The sequence below is a fragment of the Dreissena polymorpha genome, chromosome 13 (genome assembly GCF_020536995.1).
Source record: "Dreissena polymorpha isolate Duluth1 chromosome 13, UMN_Dpol_1.0, whole genome shotgun sequence".
Classification (NCBI taxonomy): Eukaryota; Metazoa; Mollusca; class Bivalvia; order Myida; family Dreissenidae; genus Dreissena; species Dreissena polymorpha.
This window is the reverse complement of record NC_068367.1, coordinates 2773267-2779931: the sequence shown is the minus strand read 5'-3', so window position 1 is coordinate 2779931 and position 6665 is coordinate 2773267.

The window sequence follows — 6665 nt, the reverse complement described above, 5'->3', positions numbered from 1 at the left end:
ACATGTTTCGTGTTTGCTCGTTTAGATTTAAACTTACACATGTAAAATATACATATGCTACTGTTGATTTCAATGTATACCTGTTGCGAGACCACTGTAAAGTCCATACCAACACAAGAAAAAGAAGAATCTCATTCCTGTTTGCAACGCAAATGGATCACGGTTTCGATATCCTGCAAATAGAGTAGAATAGTCGCGAAAATAGCAAAAGAAAATTGTCTTTAAAAATATGATATTAACCTGTAAACGGCATATGTGCACGCGTTGAAATGCTATTGGTCGGTTGTGATCGTATCAACCCATCACTATAATTTAACTGGGATTAACAGCTCTATGTATCAGTCGTAATCAGTGAATATATTTTAAGCAAAAGCAAGCAATGATTATACCATAAGGTATTTACACCAAAAGGTCGCGATAATTGCCTTAGCATGTATTGATAAGTGGACATCTGTCTTAATATATGTACAATTGAACAAAGTCAAACTTTCATTCACGAACAGTATCAACCGGTATTAGAAACGAATTTCAATAATCCTTATATTGAACGCATTTACGTGATGGTTTCACCATTTGGGCTACGTCTGTTCTTACTGAAAGCGGAAACATTTCTTATAATTGTATTATCGCTAAGACCTAGTTAAGCGACGTGAGAATATTGCGATATGGATATTTTAAAATGTTAAATTAATAATTGCATCGATAATCTTTTCTGTCATCTTCAGGTTTCGTTTATTAAGCGTTCAACAGCGCCGCAAGCTGATAAGTATGCAAGCTTACATTTAATGTCATGATAACATATACGCGTACGCTTTCAAATATTACATGTATATTATTGGTGAAAAACGATGACATAAACCTATAATGATACTCAGTGCCAAAATATATGTATGAATGTGTTTTTTTTAGTGCCTGAATATTATATTACCAAACTGGTTATGAGCTATTTTAACTTAATTTAGTCTTAAACATTCGATCAATTGTATTTAATCTTTAGTTAAATAACGAAATTATGAGCTAGTTGGTTGTACATGTGAATAACAAGAATTGTACACATTATACATTACAAAAATAAAAATCTTTATTAGTAACTGCGTGTATTATAAAAGACAAGAATCTCGTTCGACTACCAGTCTGATGCAGTGTGAACCTCGCCAGAAATCTCATTATTTACCATTAACAAATAAAACTCGACATAATTCTAAAAGCAAGATCTTGCTGTAAAATAAAAATAAAAAAATGTAATTTAAGTTTTTACAAAATACAAAGGATAACTAATACGTAATAGAATATGATATATACTATGTTAATCAAAGACATATATAATAGAATAATTAACGTACTTTTTTGCGCACAACCTTAAAATACAAGAATATGACGATGGTGATTACAGACAGACAGACATTTTATTCAAGACTTGTACATAGTGCATCGTCTAAACACATACATTTGCAAAGAAAATGTCAACATGCTAAGACATTCTCATTTCCGAAAAAAAAAATATAATAAAAAAATCAACTGGTTTAAAAAAGACGTTAAGTAAACATAAATGACGATGCCATTTCTGTAGTGGAGATGATCTAGAAATGAATATATAAAAAGTTATATATATTGTATAATCGTTTGTAGAAAGGTAATAAGTAAAAACATTAGTTAAGCCTCAAAATCATAAACACATTATGCGGTCTGCTCATTTTGCTGCAACTTTTTCTTTCATGGTTTTATTTGGGTAGAGTTTCAACTTATTTCATCTGCTACTCAACCTCTTGCTTTGCCGTATTGATTTACTAACGAAAAACAAAAATGGGCTTTTCCTTATATATAAGTTTGTTATATAAGTCCACGAGCCTGTGAAGAAGCTCCAAAATGCTTATTTAGTCCAAGCGCGGGCAATTTGTTCTATTTATTTAACGTTTAGAAATGTTTTTTCATCACAACCATCAATCCATGAGCTCCACACATCATATCTCTTTTACTCTTATTTGTAGTGTACTTCTTCGATCCGTGGCAGAGACATAATCCACTCTTTTAAATTTGGCAATTATTCACTCAAACTAATCCGACTGTCTTTGGTTATGATGCTTTACATTACTTTTTACTAAAATAAAATATGTTGTGCCCGAGGATATGCGTGTAACGTCTTTTAAACGACACAATAACATGTTTTTATAAACATCTGTGAACAGCTTTCAAGTTTTTATCTGCGCACATTCGGTTGTATGGGCGACAGTTATGGCTTTGTTGAGCCAAAATAAGTTTATTAAGGAATCATTTGTCAATGAAACACGAGACAAAGACCAACATACATTGAGAATGAAAAAACAATCAAAAACAAACCACACAAACCCAAAACACTATATTTGTGATGTTTAAGAACCTGTTTTTACGTACATTACTTCGCATTTTAGCTCATGAAGTTAACGTATATTTATTACTGAAATGGAGTATTATGTATCGTTGTAGCAGGATACCTTGTTCCCGAAATATCACGCGGAAACTGATAATTCAAATTAAAACTCCATTGGATATAATGACATACATATTACGTTCTACAAACACTGTAAATAAAAACAATTACAATTCATCAACTACTTACGTCAACCACTTAGATAAAACTAATACACGCACGAAAAAAAATCATGACGATAAACAAGACACAAATAAAAAAAGCAATAATTTGATATTTCAGATGGAAAATCAATCGAAGTTTGCGTTCTGATTTGCATTTTAAGGTTAAAGTAGACAATGAATGTATCTTGCAAGAAGCAAAATGATTTGTATGTCTATCGTTAATTCTATAAGTACATGTATTTGGCTGTCGTATACATATCCGCAAACAATTGAGTAGTCCATAACCGACTGTCTGAGAACTACGTCACTTTAAAGGCGTTTGGATTAAACGAATTTATTAATAATGCAAATACACCTATATACAATTCAGTTATTTTTGCACAACGTAACATAACTAAATATCAGGAGGTAATTAAGAACCAAATTGATGAGTGTTTGAGCAAAAACAAAGCAGATTCATGTCGTATATACGACCGCGAAGTTACCGTGTCAAAATCGAATCAACCATGTCAGCTCCACGCCAGCTACAGTGTTCTGTACCACAAGGAAGCTGTCTCGGGTCCTGGCTATATTTAACATACGCAGGAACGCTCTTCGATGTCATTCCGCCGCATATTTCTGTGTATGGATTCGCTGATGATCACACTGCAAATATACGCTTTACTCCAACACCATCAATGGAACGCAAAGCAATACAAGACCTTCAAGATTGCGCAATAACCATTAACAACTGGCTGATGGAAATAAGCTCATAATGAATAACTCAAAAACGGAATTTATAATGTTTGTTAGTCAGAAACAACTTGACAAGTGTGTGACTGAGTCTGTCGTCATTATTAATGATGCAATTCCAAAACAAACGTTTATATGCTATCTCGGTGCCTTTCTAGATGAAACACTTAATTTTAAGGAGCATATAACGCGTAAATGTAGAACAGCCATGCTTAATTATTTTAAAATCAAAAGCATTCGAAAATATTTAACAAGTGAAGCCACAGAGATTCTTGTCTTATCATTAGTTGTTTCACATCTAGATTACTGAAACGTCTTATTGTATGGAGCCGCCCAGTGTGATCTTAATAAAATGCAGATAATTCAAAATATGTGTGCAAAGCTAGTACTAAATCGGAAAAAATACGATAGTTCCAGGCAAGCATTGTTCGATCTCCATTGGCTACCGGTAAAAACCCGAATAGAGTTCAAACTATTGACCTTTATGTACAATTATTCCCGCGGAAACGCGCCGGCTTATCTAACGGAACTATTTACGCTCCAATTTCCGAAGCGAAATCTGAGATCTGCCGACAAAAACGTGATGAGCTACAAAGTCCCTGTAAACAAAAGACGAACATTCAGCGATAGGGCTTTCCGGACGGCTGGCCCAAGAATATGGAACACTATTACATTAGCGATCAGGCAGTCAGAGACATTAGATTTGTTCAAAAGAAACCTGAAGACATTTTATTTTAGGAAGTTTGACACACTGTCTTAAATTGTATAAACTTTTTAATGTGCGTATTTAATGTGTGTTTTAACCCCCACAATCAGTGCACTCAATCATTAATTCATTATTTATTTATCTACTTATTTATTTTTTACTTAATTTAAGTAGTGTTTTCTTTTATTTATTTAGTTTGGTTATTTTAAAGTGTTTATCAGATTTTACTTACTGCCTATATTTATATGGTGTCAGCTTGTTACCTCGTAACTTTTATGAATTTTATGTTATATTAACATGTACAACGCCATTGAATATGCACGCATATATATAGGCATTTAATAAATAAATCAGTTTCAGTTTTTTTCAGTTTCAGTTTATATAGTTGTATGTAAATGTTAACTTTTAATGATATTGTTATACTATTCAGATATTTAATAGATAGCATTATGTATGTACATGTCGTATTTAACAGCTAATTTCAGAATAGTAGATTATGGTGGAATTGCTAGGTATATATTTTGAATGGGACTTATATTTCGCAGTTGCTTATCTTATTCTGACAGCGACAGGAACTGTTTTTTATCACGACAAGTGATATTTCCGATAGACAGAAACAACGATATTTACATTTCTGTTTTTTAGAATTGTAAGTTTTAAGTTATACGATTATAGGCTTTAAAGACGCATTGCTGCCTTATTTTTTACCAATAGTTATATGTACAGCGTTCTTTTACAATTGTATGAACACCTATATGTAACCATAATGTACAAAAACAAAATATTAGTGTGACAAAGTGTACACAAAAAGGAAGGTCAACATTTCACAGGGTCACTTTGTCAAATTTAGAAAACTAGAATTTGTCATGATTAAAATAAATAGATATATCCTTGCATGTTTGTAACCGAGAGCTAACATTATTTACTTTATGAAAAGAAAGAGATCCATCTAAGCGCATTACTGCACTGTTTACAATATGCAATTAAATCAGATTCACTTGCATTTTACCTCATAAACCATGAAAATAAAGGGCAATAACTCCCGATACCAATATTTAATCCCAAGTTTCAATCGTCATGCTCTACAACAGATATGCTTGACATAGCGCGAATGTATCATGAAATTCGCATGGTGACATGCACATGTGGAATGAATGAAAAATTGCGCAGCAACTACTTAAAATAAACAAAGCTACAAAGGGTAATATATCCTTACAAACAATTTAACAGTGAAATGATTATGATATACGCTGCAGCACGTTTAGCCATAAGTAGGAGTAGCGCACGCACGAACATGAGACGTTAAAAAACGTTAAATTTCGTCCATAAAGGTACATTTAAAAGTTCTTCCACACACTAAGCATATGTACACAAACAACCTGAGTGGCTGATGGCCGTGTCCATTCGGACTAATTTTCAATAATATGTTTCTTGTTTTCTGTTTAGCTTTATAGGTGCTATCAATTCATGATAGAATTTCAATTTCAAATACTACATTATTGCAGAGAAATCAGTGCAGCCTAAAAACTTAAGTAGTTATGTTTCGATAGTACTACACGCACAGCTGAACTCGATATACACTATCTGTTTGTTATGTGTTCGACGAGTTATGCACACACAAAATGAGTTTCAGTTGGTATCATGCAGTGAAACGTAGATTTTTAAATGCATAATTAAATGTACAGAAAAACATTCAGCGAAGTTTATTCCGAACTGATTTAGTAAGTTTGACAAGTAGTATTGGACGAAGAACTGTTGGTTTATTGCTTTTCAGCGTTCCGTCGGTCGCTTGGTCAGTAAATCGGTCCCATTTTGAGGTAAAAGGCTTAATTATCTGAGTAACGGTGGCAAACACAATGAAGTTTAACAGGAACAATCGTATTTTAGTACCGTATTCACATACAAAACATCACTTTCGGAGCAGTGAAATTGTTATAAAATACAATCTGAACTCAAAACATGTATAACCTTATTATTGGAGATGTACGGCACTGCAAAGAGTAAATGAGTCCAATTATACAATCGTCTGTGAAATGGTGTTAATATATTTTTTAAACAAAGTTGCTCATATCAGCATAAATGTACAAGCCGTATTGGTGTCGGTTCGATGGTGTCGTACGGTGCTGAATATTCATCATGTGAAATATATTCATTAGTTGGTCGATAAGAAATACGTTTTTACAAACATCTCTTGATTTATTATCATAATTGATCAGTGTACCATGATTAAAGCCGATCAAATGTTGATAAAAAATTGTTCGATCAAAGGGTATAGTATTTATTAATTTGGTTTCATGCAGATCTAAAAAAGGGTGTATTTGATTACTAAACATTACAAGTGTCTTACTATGAACATTGCACATTGGATTTCTAAAATAAATCATACGCAATAATAATTTAGCAGATAATGTTTGTAGAACTGTTTTAATTTACAAATATTGTAGATTTTTAGATGAAGTTTACGACAGTGGCTTTATAGCTGTTCACAACTCAATCTGGTGCCTCTGTCAACAGACTTTTCGTGTTATGAGAATTTTGATCTATGTAGTAATGCTATGAACTAATTATATATCGTTGTTTTAATGCGTCTTTCGCAATTAAAGTGCTTGTTTGTGAATAAATGATTTCAGAAAACGCAACCTTTCTCTAAGAAATA